Source organism: Amblyomma mixtum, chromosome 3 (assembly GCF_055824585.1).
Source record: "Amblyomma mixtum isolate Tamu chromosome 3, ASM5582458v1, whole genome shotgun sequence".
NCBI lineage: Eukaryota > Metazoa > Arthropoda > Arachnida > Ixodida > Ixodidae > Amblyomma > Amblyomma mixtum.
Window position 1 is genome coordinate 97,735,958 of NC_143014.1, and position 17,527 is coordinate 97,753,484.

Here is a 17,527-nt window from a genome sequence, read left to right on the forward strand (position 1 = left end):
GTAGAAGGTCATCAGTCGATTTTATTTCACGGTAAATTATACAATCATCAGCAAACAAGCGCACGAGATGATATGTTAGTTGGTGTGCACGAGCCGGCATCGGGTGATGAACAACGTTTATTCCCGATAAGATGGCATATATATACAGTGCGCTGACGTACTCAGTCATGCGCAGATTATGCTGCAGCGAGTGACGTCAGACTTGTTCGGCTCTGCTACATCTTCCCTTCTTCGAACAAACCGGGTTCAGCGTCGCTCCGGTAGAGGGTACCGACAAGGTTCACGTCGCATCCTTGTGCTTCGACGTAGCTCTTGGCCGGGCTCTGTGCAAGGGTCTTCTTGAGGGGCGGAACTGGTTTCCTGTTGCGGACCCATCAGTCGTAGATGTTCTCGTGTGCGTCGAATTTCCCTGTCGTCTTCCGTTTTGAGGATCGCCGAGCGAGGTTCGTTAGCTGGCCTGAGGACGACAGCTGGAGACCAGGTCCGGTTGATTGTGTCACACACGGTGACCTGCTGGCCTGGCGTCGCAGGTGGCAGGTACCTGCTGCCACGGTTGTAGTAAGTCTTTTGGCGTTGGCGTATCTCACGAAGCCGACTGTGGACCACGTTGCTGGGTATAGCTTGTGGCTCCAAATGGCTTGTAGGCACCGGGAGAGGAGTCCGTGTTTGGCGTCCCATCAGCCTCTGCACAGGGGACTGTAGCACATCATCACGCGGTGTATTGCGCCATTCCAGCAAAGCCATTTGAAATGCAGGCGTTTTAAGGGAACATTTTTTTAGAAGCTTCTTGGCTTCCTGCACCGCTCTTTCCGCCATGCCGTTAGACCGCGGGTGGTAGGGGCTTGACGTGACTTGGGCGATACCTAGGCTGTTGAGAAAATCTTTAAACTCACGGCTGTTAAAGGGCGGTCCATTATCACTGCATAACTTCAGAGGCAAGCCATGAACAGAGAAAATTTCAGAGCACCAGGAGATCAGCGAGGTTGCTGTGGTGGTGCGAAGTTCCCGCAGTTCGAAAAAAAAAAAACGAGTAAAAGTCGACGATGAGGGCAAATTCGCGACCTTCGTAAAAGAACAAGTCAATGCCAACAACTTGCCAGGGTAGGGTGGGAACGTCGGGACTTAAAAGGGGCATTTTGGCGTTTCGCGGCTGATTTTTGAGACACATCTTGCAGCCTTTGCAGAATTGATCAATGTCGCTTGCCATGTTCGGCCAGAACATTACGTTCCTAGCTCTTGCCTTCATTTTATCCGCTCCAGCGTGTGCCGCGTGAAGGAGGCGGATCATGTCGTTTCTTTTTGACTCCGGTATGATTACCTTGTTGCTGCGAAACACGAGGCCATCCTGCGCGTGTATCTCGTCGCGGTACCCCCAGTAGGTCCGAAGTTGCTCTGGGACTTCGAGCTTATGAAGAGGCCAATCTGTCTGCATATTCCCGCAGCTTTGTCAGGTTGGTGTCGTCACCGGTTGCTGCAAGCAGGTCTTTCAAACAGTGCTCGGAGGCTGAAACGCAATCAAGAACATTGACTTGAAATTGCTCGTGTTCTTCCATGCATGCCTTACTGGGAAAACGGGATAAAGCATCTGCTAGGAACAGTTCTTTTCCAGGTGGAGGGCGCCACCAGCGCCACCGTGATCGGCTGTGCGCACACCGAGCTCCAGCAAAATCACGTCTGCGTCCAGGTTCCTGACCTCGGATCGCCACCAACCGTTCTACAGGAGCGCTACTTCATCGCCTGTACGCCTGGTAACCAAAATTCCAAGCGTTCTGCGCCGTTTTTTGGCACATCAGCATCTGGCTGGCCGCCCACGCCGGGCGCGCTAAGCCAAGCCTACATCTGCACCGCCGGGGCAACGCCCCCCGCGCTCGCCAGCATGCTCGCAGCCGGAACGGCGGGGAGCTCGCCTAGCCAGTCAGCAGCCCAGGCGCTGAATCACAAGCACTGTGCTCCCGCGGCGCCCCGGCAAGCCACCGCAGCCACGATCGTCATGAAATTTGCGAACCACCTCAACCTCGGCAACACTTTATTCCCTGTGCTCTGTCGGTCCGTCATGGATTCCGCCCGCCTAACCAAGACTGAACGTGACAATACCTACATCAAACTCCGCACCTCGCAAAACATCCTGGCCATCGATACCCACCGCCCAGCCGCTGCGGACAAGCTGCTCCAACTCAAGCAAGTTTCACTGAACAACATACAATACGAAGTCACCTCGTACGTAGCTAACGACCCCCTTAACGCCCGTGGTGTTATACACGGCATCACCATGGACTTTACCGAAGACGACTTTGCCGCTAACCTTCGTGTTGACGGCACCCGACTCCTAAGCGCCCGCCGTCTCGGACGTACCAACACACTTCTGCTCACCGTCGAAGGGCCCCGTCTACCACGCTATGCCGTCTTATACAGCGGAGTGTACCGCGTCTACCCGCAAAAGCCGCACAGCAAACAATGCACGCATTGTCACGCCATAGGACACCGTGCCGACGTCTGTCCTAACAAGCCTAGCCTTGTTCGGTGCTCGATTTGCAGCCAACCGTTTCCTCCTGACCAAGACCCAACGACTATCCCACACGAATGTGAACCACACTGCTGGAACTGCAAGGGCGACCACACACCGTCTCATCCTGAATGCCCCGCAAGGAAAGACGCCGACGCTGCAGTCCTAAAGTGGCACCGCGCCCAACGACGCCATCGCGCCCGCGCCGCCCCTCCACCCCCTAAAGCCGACGCGACCATCTGGCCGCCCCTGCCTACCTCGAACCGCTACGAGGCCCTTCAGCTCTCCTGCAGCAGCAGCAGCAACAGCCCGGGGCACGAGACCGCGCAAAGAAGTCAATCTCGAACCAAGCCCTCTGCCAAGCGGCCACCGTCCACCACTTCTGGTGCGGCAACCAGCACCTCCACCTCCTCTACTAAACCGCAAGCTTCCGTGATGCAGTCACAGACTCCACCAAGTCACCAGGTGAGCGGTCCATCTCCCACATCCATCGCACCCCCTCCCCCGTCCTTCCAAAGCCGGTTTTACTCACGCCCCTCCACACCTACTCCACTTTCACCCCTCCCTACCGACAACGCTATTGCTCTCATACAGCAATCCCTTGCTCCCGTCCTATTGGCCTTACAACAACTGACGGCTCGCGTCGAGCAACTAGAGCACCATCTCCTCTCCCTCGCGTCCTCTGCCCCACCCTCTCCCGACGCAGACTCCAATGCTCCCCCTCGAAAGCGCGCAAGCGCCCCTCTAGTGCCTAACCTCGACACAATGGAGGAAGACCGGCATGATGAGTGATATCATGCGACACACATCCCCACCCCAAAACCCTCTAATTATTTGGCAGTGGAACTGCCGCGGTTTTCGTCGCAAGAAAAATGCCCTCTTGCAACACATGCAGATTACTGGCGTTAACCCAGACGTCATCGCACTGCAGGAAACGCACGGTGCCTTTTCTCTGCCAGGTTACGACCATTTACTCAGCCAAGTATAGTCATGAAGAGAAAAGGACATCAAACGCCCCCTCCTCCGCCGACTTTGACGGTTACATACATACGGCGCACGATACCCACCATTCAGGAAGATACATCCCACCTCAACTCCGGGACGAAAGAGCATGTCCTGACACACTCCACCTATCAGGGTCACCGTATCACGATTTTAAACTGCTACTGGACTCCCTCCGACTCCAAAACCAGCATCCCACCTTTGCATACGGCCCTTCCTGCCTCTAATGTCCCTAATACTTTCGTCCTTCTTGGTGACTTCAACTGCCCACACCCTGCATGGGGATACGACCGTACTTCAGCCTCCGGACGAAAACTCGACCGCTTCGCCAGTATTCATCACCTCACCCTCCTGAATGACACGTTCATGCCTACACGTCTAGGATGTGGAGCACAATCCGACACAAACCCCGACCTCGCATGGATTCGCAGCGATCTCCGCGCTTCTTGGAGTAATACGGGTGACACGATGGGGAGTGATCACTGTATTCTTCAGATAACGCTCACGTCCCAGCGACCCTCCAGACCACCCGGAACACATCTACCTCCCACTATGCTCGTAGACTGGCCAAAGGCTCGGCCGGCCCTCGACTCCTTATCAGTCTCACTCGAGGACCCCGAAAAATGGTGTAGCGCCATTATGGAGACCGTCTCCCAACACACCAAACATATCCACCGATCTCCCGACTATCCATACATTGACACACACCTACTTGGGCTATGGAAACAACGTCGCCGGGCCATAAAAGCTTGGCGCAACTGTAGATCTAGCCACGCATTGAAAAGAAAAGTTGCTGAACTAACGCAAGCAGCCCAAGAATACGCTGACCAACTAGCCACGAACAACTGGCTTCAGCTCTGTGATGACATGGTCGAGAGACTCCCCACTCCAAAAGTCTGGCACATTATGCGCACCCTACTTGGACAGGGTAAACCTCGTAACACACTTCAAAAGCTACAGTTGGCCCTCTCCGTCTCACAAGAAGAGCTGGTTGAGCAAATCCGAAATCAATTTTACCCATCCTCTAATTCTCCTGCCAGCTCCCCGTCATACCCTTACACCGAAGAAGAATCAGACGAACAAGGAATGAATTCCGACTTTACATTCGCCGAACTTCAGGCTGCTCTACGCTCCCTTAAGCGAAACACAGCACCCGGCCCAGATAAAGTTACCTATGGTATACTCCGTAATCTCCCCGATTCAAAACTAGACGAACTTATTCAGATTATTAATACTGTTTGGCGCTCCGGGAAAATTCCCGCTGCATGGAAAGAGGCACACGTAATTATGATTCCGAAACCAGGAAAATCCTCTGCGCTCATCACTAACCTCCGACCTATATCCATGACTTCTTGCCTAGGGAAGCTGATGGAGAAGATGGCCCTTACCCGCCTCGAATGGCACCTGCATACCAATCGCTGTCTTGCTCCCACTATGGTCGGATTCCGCGCCCACGTATGCACACAAGACATTGGACGGCAAATCTATGAGGATTTGTACGCCTTCCCAAGCAGCGCACAGCTTCGAGTTTTGACCGGCGTGGATATCAAAAAGGCTTTTGATAATGTCGCCCACTCCGCAATTCTCACCAACCTGGCAGACACTCGCCCTGGGGTCCGCATGTTCAACTACATCAAAGACTTTCTTACAGACAGGACCCTCCGAATCATTGGCCCCGACGGCACACCTTCCGCCCCCTTTCCCCTCACCGCAGGTACACCACAGGGATCCATTCTTTCACCTATGCTTTTCAACTTGGCAATGAAAGAACTGCCCCGAAAACTCGCTGAAATTCCTGGCCTACGCCACGCTATATATGCGGATGATATCTCTCTCTGGTCTACCACAGGAAACGCCGGGGAACTAGAATCCACTTTGCAGCAAGGCCTCGACGTCGTTCAGGAGCATGCACGCCGCATAGGTATGAGTTGTTCCGCCGAAAAGTCGGAATACATCGTGGTTTCTAACGCTCCTCAAAAAACCGCTTCTTCCTACCGCGAACTCATTCAACTCTCTCTCGCGCAAACCCCTATTCCCCGACGGAGCCACATCAAGATCCTTGGCTTCACTTTTCAACAAGATGGCAAGTGCAACGTGTGGCTTAGCCAACTCCTGCAACAACTGAACCAAATTCCACATGCTGTCCCGCATATCTCGTCAAAAGCATGGACTCAGAGAACACGAACTCCGTCGAGTTATAGAAGCACTCGTTTATTCGAGGGTCATGTACGCCTACCCCTATCAACGCCTCACATCCTCTCAAGTAAGCAAACTGGAAGCCTCTCTGCGTCACTTCACTCGATTAGCCATGGGAGTTCCCATCTACGCCGCAAATGCTCTGATCGCAGACGCCGCCATTTTCAACTCCCTCGAAGAACGCGCAGCAGCACACCACCGAGCCCAGATACACCGTCTCTCTACCTCCGAGCAAGGCAGAGACCTCCTCAGCCTTTTCGGACACACCATTTCCCAACTACCCCCGCTTCAACCATCTGCTCCCCCGTGGAAAAGCCTCCCGCGTCTTACTGTAAAACCCATTCCACGCCACATGTCTCCAACGATAAATCCCGGGCGGCGTGAAGCACTGGCGAACCATTTACCCGTACTGGGCCACGACACTTACTATACCGATGCCCATATCCTCGAGCACCAAGTAGTTACTGCAGTAGTCGGCCCTCGAAGCACCTCCACACATCTCCACACAGGAGTGCCCTCCTCAACCGACGCAGAAACTCTGGCCATAGCAGAGGCGATTACGCTTCACGACCACCTGTCCTCCACCATCACTATACGTGCAGACTCTCAGGCTGCCATACGCTCATTCGAATCTCAAAAACTCCCTCCCCATATCCTAGACACTTTGCTGCAATACCTAACAGCCCACCCTACGCTCCATGTCCGCCTTGAATGGATTCCTGGTCATCAAGGTATACCGGAGAATGAGCTTGCTCATGCTCTGGCCCGTGAAAAAATACCAGCGGGCCCTCCGACTGCCTGGCCAGCCCATTATAATCCCAAGGCAGACCGCGCTACACACCGACAGGACCGCCGCGAACACCTTCGCAATTTGCGGCACATGCGACGAACCCTTCCGTCACCCTCCCATTTCCTTTGCCGTGCTGACGCCTCTCTAATTCGACAGGCACAGACTAACTCCCTTCCCTGCGAACTGTATTCCCACTATATCCTTCATAAACCTGGCAAACCCGCCTGTCTCGTGTGCGGAGAGCATCCCTCCAACATTCATACATATTGGTTATGCCCCCGCGCAACTAACTCTCCCACCATACCTTCCTCGCATACCTTGCCTCCCCCCTTTCACCTCACGTGGGCCCGATGGACCGCTCCACCAACCTCTCTGCAGCCCACCCTCTGGCCGCTCCTCGCCGCCCACATCCGACGCATCCAAGGGACACGTGGCCCTACTCTGCCACCGCCGATAAATAGCGCCCACCAAACGGGCAACTAAGAAGGCTCGGACTTGAGCTGAAAAATAAAAGTTATCTCTCTCTCTCTCTTTTCCAGGTTTATAAGTCACGGTGATGGGGTAACGTTGCAACGTCAGTCGCATGCGTTGCAAGCGTAGCGGGCACTGGTGTAGTGGTTTACTGAATATGGCCTCCAGTGGCCGATGGTCTGTCTCAACTGTCACTGCATGCTGTCCAAATAGGTAATCATGAAACTTTGTGCAGCCGTGCACTATCGCGAGAGTTTCCTTTTCTATCTGAGCATATCTTTGCTGGGAATCTGTGAGTGACCGTGACGAAAACGCAACGGGGTGCGCTTCTTGCATCAGGACGGCGCCTACCCCGAACTGACTTGCGTCAACTGATAAGGTAACTGCTTTCTTGGGGTCAAAATAACGAAGGATCGGGGCTGTTATCAGGGCCTGGCGCAACATTTCGAAGCTTTCTTGCTGCTTTTCCGTCCATACCCATGCAATTTCTTTGCGCAGCAAAGACCGAAGAGGGGCGGTCACTACAGACATGTTAGGGATGAAACGTTGCACAAAATTTATTGTGCCCAGAAAAACTTGCAGTTCCTTACTATTCTTTGGTGCTGGCATTTCCAGAATAGCTTGCACGCGTTGTGGATCTACTCGCAGGCCGTCCATAGTGAGCACGTGTCCCAGTCAGCGTACCTCGGTCTGGAAAAATGAACATTTCTTCAAGTTTAGTTTCAAGTTATGTTCGCGACAGCGTGTTAAAAGAAGCTGTAAGTGGTAGTCGTGCTCTTCTTTTGTCTTGCCCCATAATAGGATGTCATCCATTACTACTGCAACGTTTGGCAAACCTTCTAGCACGCGATGCATCGCTGCCTGAAACACTTCCGGGGCTGAGGCCATTCCGAAAGGCATGCGCAGGAAGCGATATCGTCCGTAAGGTGTGCTCATTGTGCACAGCTTCGAACTTGCGTCGGTTAGTTTGATTTGCCAGAATCCTGACGCTGCTTCTAGAGTTGTAAAGAACTTTGCTCCGGCAAGCCTAGGCACAACATCTTCAAGGGTCGGCATGGGGTAGTTCTCTCGCAGCAAAGCTTTGTTTAGTGCTGTGGGGTCTAGGCAGATGCGCACTTTTTCTTTCTTAAGCACCGTGACCATATGACTGGACCATTCTGTTGGCTCATTTACCTTGCATATGACTCCTTGTTCTTCCATGCGCTGGAGCTCCTCTTTGACTTTTTCTCGGAGGGCCACCGGAACTCTCCTCGCCGGCACGACAACTCCCACGGATCCGGGCCTTAGCTTCATCGCGTACTCAATGCCTTTTAACTGCCCCAGTCCACTGAAAACATCTTCAAACGATTGCGCTGCTGGGTGCAACGGGTCGGCGTGCACATTTTGCACGCGACAAATAAAACCGAGGCGTTCAGCAACTGATCCACTGAGAGTCACGGGCACGTGTTGGTCGACCACGAAAAACGTCTCTTCGTGCACTTTGTCGTTTGCGCGCAAATGCAGCCTAATTTTTGTTTTGGCCAAGGTTTTATGGCCGAAGAACGCTGTTAACGTTACGCGACATTCTTGGTGCGGTTTGCTCGGCAGTTTGTCGACATCCTTGCTTGAAATTACACAGCAGTTAGCTCCTGTGTCGAGCTTGCACGTGTATGGGCGTCCTTCGATGTAAACTGTCGCGCTCCAATGGTCTGAGGCTAGGGCACCGACGGTCAAAGTTTGCAAAATGAAATCACTGCCATCGTCGTCTTGCAGTTGGCGCAGTTCTTTTTTCGAACCTCTGTCCTGACGGGGCGCCAGTGCTTTGCATGCTTGAGCGAAGTGATTACGCCCACCGCAATTCGTGCACACCTTCCCTTGAGCCGGGCACATCACGCCACGGTGAGTGAGATAACCACAACGACTACAAGGCCGTTTTCGCGGCCCGACCGCATGGACTACTGCGTCGCCTGCTGTTTCGGTGCCGTCACTGATTTCCTTAACCTGCTCCTTTCCTTGTTCGTGGGCTCGGCATATTGTAACTGTCTTCTCATACGACGGGTTTTCGGCAATAAGCTTTTGCTGTAAGCCTTTGTCTTGAACTCCCAGGATAATCCGGCTGCGGAGCAAGCGGTCTTCCAAGTCTCCGAACTCGCAGTTTTTTGCTAGTAGCTTTAGGTCTGTCAGCCAGTCGTTAAAAGGTTCCCCTTGTTTTTGGTCTCTTGATCCGAAACGGAACTCATGGAATGTCAGGTTCGTCGATGGTTTGTAGAATTCCTCAAACTTTTCAAGCAAAATGTCGACGTCGTTCTTGTCCTCTTCCCCGTCGAATTTGAAAGTGCTATAAGTTTTCCTGCCGTCTTCTCCAATCGTTACAAGTAACGTCGCTGCTTGCACTTCTTTAGGCTGTTTGCTTAACTGGGTGGCCGTGGAAAACAGCATGAACTCACTTTTCCATGTTTTCCAAGCAGTCCATGCGTCGCCCGAGGTATCCAGTGGTTTCGGGGCCGGGAGGAGCGTCGACGGGGCGGACATAGTGAATGGCCACCGCTGCCACCATGTGCACGAGCCGGCATCGGGTGATGAACAACGTTTATTCCCGATAAGATGGCATATATATACAGTGCGCTGACGTACTCAGTCATGCGCAGATTATGCTGCAGCGAGTGACGTCAGACTTGCTCGGCTCTGCTACAGTTGGCAGATCATTAATATAGATAAGGAACAACAAAGGACCAAGAACACTGCCCTGAGGAACACCAGAAGTAACAGAAGAAGATGGCGAAGAATAATTATTAACAAAGGTAAACTGTTCGCGAAAGGAAAGGAAGTTACGGAGCCGTGATAAAGTTAGGGAATCAATGTGAAGTGATGACAAGTTGGAGATTGGACGGCAATGGGCTACACGGTCAAACTCCTTCGAAAAATCAAGAAAGATGCAGTCTGTTTGTTCATTTTTATCCATATTAAAATTTAGATAAGTTGTTAGCTCGATCAGTTGAGTGTCACACGAATAACCTTTTCTGAAGCCGTGCTGGTTGTGAAAGAAAAAGTTATTAGACTCAAGGTGGCGACGAACATTAGAAACAACATGCTCAAGTAGTTTACAACATATATATGTGAATGATATTGGTCTGTAACTGTCAGGAGAATTTCTACCACCGCTTTTAAAAACTGGAATGACTTTTGCCATTTTCCACTCTGCAGGGAGTTGACCTGTCTGGAGTAATTGCTGAAATATACGACATAATATTTGGCTAGAAATCGGCTTTGTATTTTTCAGTACATTGGAATTGATATTATCAACGCCACACGAAGTGGAAAGGTTGAGGTTATCGATTAGAAGTGATATGCCTTCAGAAGTAACAGCAATGGGTTCCATATACGGCCAGTCAAACTCGGGGACAAATGGTGCGCTGGAATGATCTTCCTTAGTGAAGACGGATGAAAAGAATTTGTTGAACTCAGAGGGGATATCAATATCAGGAACAGGCACATGTGCGTCTCTACACAGAGAAATGTGATTACTATTTTGCTGCGGTGCAATCAACTGCCAAAACTTTTTAAGCGCGGATTTTAACAATGCGGGGAGATCGTAAGAAAAGTATTTATCCTTCGCGTCACGTATGACAGCACACTATGATTTGACACAGACCTTGTAAGTCGTCCAGTCATTCTGATATCTGTCAGCAAGGCTTTCCTATAGAATTGTTTCTTTTTATTTCTAAACATTCTAAGGGATTTGTTAAACCAAGGATTGCACTTATCATTGCCCCCACGGACTAATGGGACGTGCAGGTCAACCAACTTACAGATATTTTCCCTGAAAAGGGACCAGTTTTCATGTACGCTCTAGAAGAAAAGTGTGGCAGAAATGTGAACCGAAAGAAGGTATCAAGATCAGTTTTAATCCTAGAGTAGTTGGCCTTATTGTAGTCACGTATCATTTTAGTTTCACGACCGGAGTGCCTATGACTGATTCGGATTGGTAATTGCATCAACTTGTGATCATCGAAGTCATCAAAATATGTAATATCGCCTATGGAATCAGGAATGCTACTAATCATTAGGTCAAGAGTATTTGAGCCACGTGTTGGATGTTTGACAGTTTGAGACAGGTTAAGGTCAAAAGTCAAATTTAGAAAATCTTGGGATGTGCTGCTAGCGGTCGATAAATTAGACCAATCAATATCTGCAAAGTTGAAGTCACCGAAAAGGTATAGGTGATCGCATGGTTATTTCAATATAGCGGCATCAATGCTAAGGAGTAACTTCTCAACAAAGCCGTGACTCTGATCGGGGGGTCGGTAGCAGGCACCAATAAGTATCTTTGCCAATGACGAGACGAAGGCTGTCCAGACAATTTCAAGGGGAGAATGTGTTTCGACTACAAATGACCTGATGGTTTTCTTGATGGAAATCAAAACGCCTCCGCCTTTTCTTTCTGAGCAGTCATGACGATATATACAGAAAGTATTTCTGTCAGGCAGAACTTCACTGCTGTTTATATCAGGGTCCAGGTTTCAGTTAGTATGATAATATCAGTGTTGTTGTCATCGATGAAAGAACATATCTGATCGCGCTTCGGAAGCAAGCTATGGATATTAGCGAATGTTACTGATAAACTCTGCACCGATGCGCTTCTTGCAGCGCCTGTATGCGTATGGGGACCTGATTTCCGTGCATCACACACATGTCAAAGTGCATCACACAGTAATGATCAGGTGGCGTTAGCTAGCACACAACTCAATGGTTCACCCATCTATCATGGGTGAACCATTGGAGCCATATAATGGCCAGGCGGCGGAAGTTACTACCTGATTCAAATGGAGCAGTTTTCTTCATTTTACCATTGATGTTCGTATTCACGCGATGGCACTTTATTTTTGCATCATGGGGCAGTTAGGGCTTTCCAGCATCAACTTTGTCAGTTTGCTTTCCCTGCGTTTATTAGTTTCAGTTTGAGGCTAGAGCATGAGCTCCTGGTGTGACTTTATCTTTTTGTGCAAAGCTTACCAAAAGAACTGAAATGAGCAGTGACGAGTGACCCAGCACAGAGCGGGGCTGGCTTGAAGGTGAAATGGAAAAATGCCAGTTAACAGAAGTACAAGCCCGCTTTGGATCGAAAGAAGAGTTGGGAAGAATGGCTGCAGGTCAGCAAAAAAAAAAAAGAAGGTAATTCCTATGCAAAGCATGCGACACTCTGTAAGGAGATAGCGCCACCCAGCGGCGTTCGTGAGGAGAAGACAAAGCACGAGGAGCATGGAGGTAAAAAAACTAGGAGGGAGTGCGCTCAGCCTCTGCAAGCCATCCTCCTCTGACGCCGCTGCCGAGGGCCCTTTTGCGCACTGACTCATGGGAAATAGGCCCTCCTCCACAGTTACCAGACTGCCAGCCAGCGGTGCTTTTTAGTGAACGTCCGTGCTCCGAAGTAGCGCAGCGCTTTGGCGGAATGCGTACCGAGCTCGAGGTTGTCTGCAGGCTCCGCGTCTCTGTTGATTACTCTTGAGTTTTTGGGTGCACTGTAGAAAACTGCGGGTAAACTTTTCATCAAAGGGTGCGGCCGCGACCTCGTCACTGTTCAACTGTGGTTCATAAAGAGAATGAAGAGGAATTCCTTTCGTCGTTATACACACATACGGAGCGTTTATTTCAGCGCATGCTATGAGCGGAGAACTCGAGAGTAGGCGAAGAAACGAGCCTCTAAAAAAGGGCGCAGCGGCTTCCAGAGCGCTCACGGCGGACGGACGTGTTGAACGAGCGCTCCGGCGCGCTGCGCAAGATTCTATTTCTCGGGCAGGCGGACTTCGGCCCGCCCATGGGCCCTCCGTTCTCCGCTATTCTCAAGGCACAAGTCGTGCCGAATACGCGCGCGCACATAGGCGGTTCTGACGTGAAATTCAGCAGTGAAGTATTTCTCTCTCTCTCGCTGTCGAGAGAGAGTGCCGGCGGCTTTACGTCTGCCCCTGCGCGGGGTCTCCCGGCCACTGCGCACAATCACTTACAAAAAGAAGTAAACTGTACGTATACATAGCCGCGCGCTCGTAGCGTCCTGTCTCGGACTAATCGCGCGCGCGGCATACTGCACTAGCGGCCGGGGTGGGGCGCCCGGCCGCGTATACCGTCGGAGGTAGCACCCACGGAGCGTTCGTGTCACGCGTGCACTACCTGGCGAAGAGCGAGCGGGAAGTCAAGCCCGCCTGTTCGATGAACGCACAGAGGCTCACCACTGTTCTGTCACGGGTATAGAGGCTAGAATATCACGGGTGCGCGCAGTGCCGCGCGGCCACAGGAGCGCTTCGAGACTGTCCGGGATGATTCCCAGCGCCCAGCAGGCCGCGAGAATCTCGCGACGCGGCACTGCAGAAGCGGCACAGCGAAGGAGCATGTGCTCCAAGTGTCTCCACTGCGCCGCAGTCAGCGCACGCGTCGCTCGGGGATGGTGGCCGCTGCGGCGAGCGAGCAGTTTGCGCTCACCACGGAGCCGTCAGTGAACGCAAGCAGATGGTCGCCTAGTTGCTCGTACAGCGAGAGAGCGAAACCGAAATCCAGCTAAGAACTACCACTGCCTTGTCACGTGAGGGCCTATTTCCCATGATGCTTTCCATTATATTTTTTATGACTAGGCTTCAAGATTGTGACGTCATGGTCCCTCCTAGTTTTTCTTCCTCCATGACGAGGAGCGCGTGCGGAGGGGAACGCGGGACAGGTCGAAGAGGATTATGTGGGAGAGAAGAGAAGAGCGCGGTGGGCGACGGACGTGGACGAGTTCTGCTGGCTCCCCGAGTTCCGGGCTTGGGCCTTAGCCGCAGACGTCCGGGCCACCAGACCTGGACTTCCATCGTCGAGAGCCTCAACCATCAGGCTCAGGCGCTACTCTTCTCCGTCCATCCGTCAGCTGCTCCACACAGCCCGCTTCTGGCGCCTACGTGACTTTTCCGGGATACCAGACCTGGAAACCGTGCCGGGAGCCCACGGACGCCGACGCTGCGGTAGCGCTGCATCAACATTGGAACGCCCAGAGACTCCCTGACTGCCCGACACCCAGCCAGTCCTCCCCGCTCGTTGCTCGAATAAGTGACAAGTAGTGTGACTTTCCTCTTTGACTTTCTTTTTTTCTGCATTTTTCGTAAGCACTTTGTTCTGTTCCCCCGTGTGTTTTTCCCGTGTGTTGCTGCCTTGCTCTCTTGTTCCTTTCCTTTTCTTCGCTCTCATACTGAAATTGGTTTCCTTTCCGATAAAAGCCGCCTCGTTTATTGTTTGTACTTTTGTGTTTGTTTTAAAATAGACCTGCAATCTCTCAGATCCTCACACACTCAATTATTTTGCCGGAAAGACTCCGTTGGATGAGCACATGAGATCTGCGAAGCATAAAGAGAGCAGGAAAAAAGCTACATTGGCAGCCCACACTAACAGGCATATGCCGCCGATGAGCATGTGGTATGGAGCAGAATTAGCATTCAGGTATAAGAAGCAGAGATCAAGTTGGCTTTGTTTGTTACTGAGCACAACCTGCTTTCACCATCATGAACCACCTGCCAGAACTTCAACCAATTTTTCCAGATACAGAGATCGCCAGACAAAACATATCTGGTAGAAACAAAACGACAAAGATCACTAAGGTGGTTGCAGGTGAGGAGAGCAAGTGTTAGCACTTCGATCTTCGCCATAAGTTGTCGGTGATGGCCAACGAGCCGACCGATATAAGCTCTTGTAAACACCCCTGTGTTGTGGCCAGCGTTTCTGGACGCGATAAAGCCATGGATGCATTTGACCCCGTGGCTCTCGAGGATGCATCACTATAGACGGCCTCTACAAAGCCCTCAAAGGTGTATTTGAAAGAGGAGGGGCGCCCTACAACGGCAACGTGGTTGCCTTTGCTGCAGATGGTGCGAGTGTCATGATGGGGGTCAATCGCTCAGTGATGGCGTTGCTCGAGAAAGATGAACCCAGCTTGTTTATCCTCAAGTATTTGTATCACTCGTTCCACCTCTGCACACCGTACGCCTGCCAACCTTCCTCAGGTAGTGAAAGATTTATGCAGGGATGTTTGCGACTGTTTCAACTCCAGTCTAAAGAGGATAGACACGTTCAAGACGTTCCATCACCTCCTCGACCAGAAGCCACACGATAAGCTACTCGAACCGAGCCAAACGAGGTGGCTGTCCTTGTTTGCGTCAGTAGACTGTTTGCTTGAGCAATATATGATACTCTTGTGGCAAGTTTCGCCACTGCTCTTTTTGCAGACAGACCTTGGCTTCAGAAACCATTTTTATGAGATTTAAAGATCCACTGAACGAGTTGCTTCTGCAGTTTCTTACCTCTTTCTTTCCTGTGTCTAATATATTGAACGAGAAAATGAAGAGCGAAGAACCGCATTTTTACCGGCTTTTGAAAAGCGCCTCACCTGCTCAGAACGGTGATGGAGGGCAACCTCAGGACAACCTGCACGAAGAAGACTGACGTGATCAAAGTTCACTACAAAGTCCAAGGACGTTTTGTTTCTAGAAGACATGTACGTTGGAGGCCAGGTGACAGCTTTTCTCTCGTCCAAAAACTGCACGGCTACATGAGGCGAGAGGCAGTTCTTTCAAATGTCTTGTCTCGACTTCTACATCGAAAGCGCGGAGCCGATCCTGGAGCGTGGGCCCTTCTGCGAAGCTACTTCTGCAAGCTTAAGAACTTCTTGACCCTGTTGTTGTCAGGACAGGGTCAGCTATTTGAAAGACAACCCTAGCAGGAGCTGTCCCTCATATAGCTGTTGAGAAGTCCTTGCAGAGCTTGGGCACTAAATGGATAATCCTCAGGAACACACACCAAGATCAAAAAAAAGAAGCAACCTTGCACGAGTTTTGGGCTCAGTATTCCAAATGAAACACAGCGATGGCACCCGTGTCTTCCCTCCATTCAAGAGTTTGTCTTGGCCATGCTCTGTTTGCCACATTCTAGTGCACAAGTCTACAGGGATCGTTCTACTGTTAACCAGCTTAAAACCAAGTAACGAAACAAGCTTGCAACGGACACTGTGGCTTGCTGCTTACCAAGCGCCTGATTTCCTCTGCAGCGTGCTACGAATTTACGGTTGAGAAGCCGTTGCCCCGCAGGATGTAAACTTTTGCGCAAACACCGCCAAGGTGAAGGGCCAAGCGAGGACTAGTTTCCACGGTGGTGGTCTGGGCTTCTAGAAGTCACTTTTTTTTATTAATTATATTTTGTGGTATTTTCCAGTCGGTGAACAAGGTGAGAAATTTGTAGCAGTTATTAGTAAATTTTCTTATAATTATTGATGTTGCATTTTCTAGTCAATTACGTACATGAACAGAATATTTGTTCTGCAAGAACAATAAATAAGCTTTTCTTTGAATTAGAATATGGTATTACTGAACTACTCACAGTGTGAATGAGAAAATACTTCCCCTGGTCAACGCCGCCAAAAAACTGCTCCCTACTTTGTTTTGTTGACAATCGACTTTCGTGGAAGCATTTTGTGCGTTGCAGTCAGTTATTACTTCAAACCTCAACAAGTTGAAGGTAACTGACCATGTCAAAGTTACAACTATTACAAGGCTACAATTGTTAAAGATGTTACAAGGCTACAACCCGTGCGGGTTCCTTGTACATTCAAGTGGCCAAGGTTCGGTCGTCCTTGAAGTATGGACTTGGCCACCTCAATGAACGAAGAACCCGTACCTGAGTGAACAAGGAACCCGGACGGGTGCCGAAACGTCGAACTGTAACCTAGACATGTTCAGTGACCTTCAACTTGTTCAGCATCATACCTGACCAGACGAACTTTTGTCGAACCATGGACTATGCTATATTTAAGCTGAAATCGCACTTCTTTTCGTGGAACACGGCTGACAAGGAGAGGGGAATTGAGCAACATTACTGTAGTAAACAAACATATAGTTACAGTGCCAGGCAAAATAGCCCCCAAGCCTTCATTGTCGGGCTACTTATACAGCTCCCCCTCCAGAAGGAATGATGGGATAGATACGCGGAACGTGGTATGTTATATAGCGCCATTTACGCCATTTACAGTGCGCACGCAGGCATTATTGCTCGGCGTGCACCCTGGCGCCCCCCAGTTCCCCTATCATCCTAACCGATAAGGTCCCCCAAGTGTAAAACTAGTGTCGCGCGCATTTCTGAAGTGTTGCCTCTCTGATATCGACGTATCCCTTTACTCCGTATTTTTGCATGCCGCATCAGTTTTATTTTTTTTCTTTCTGATCCCTCGACTGTAGTTGACTTGGACGGTTTTAGATCGCGTTGCAATCGTAATACTTTTCTTTTCTTCTAGTGAGGTCTAAAATTCCCCCATCGCGTTACATCCGTGTAAATACTGTAACCCGGAGCCTTCTACTACGGCGCCTCTGTTAGCTCATTTGCAGTTTTCGGGTGTTAAACCCTACAAACTAACCATTCTTTTTGTTCAGGATTCCACCCGGAGGGAAAATGCCAGATAGTTTCCGAAAAGTCCTTCATGTTTGGCCTCGGGTTCGCCCCGGTTTAGAGACAATGTTCGCCTTTCTTTTTTTCTTTTTGCCGAAAACTGGAGTTAAAGCATTTGGTGATTAAAATCCCGG

The 17,527-nt window shown here is 50.7% G+C and overlaps 1 pseudogene; it reads right to left on the minus strand.

Moving 5' to 3' along the window:
* Nucleotides 1–227: 227 nt before the first annotated feature.
* Nucleotides 228–8,255, minus strand: LOC149351087 (uncharacterized; annotated as a pseudogene).
* Nucleotides 8,256–17,527: the final 9,272 nt, after the last annotated feature.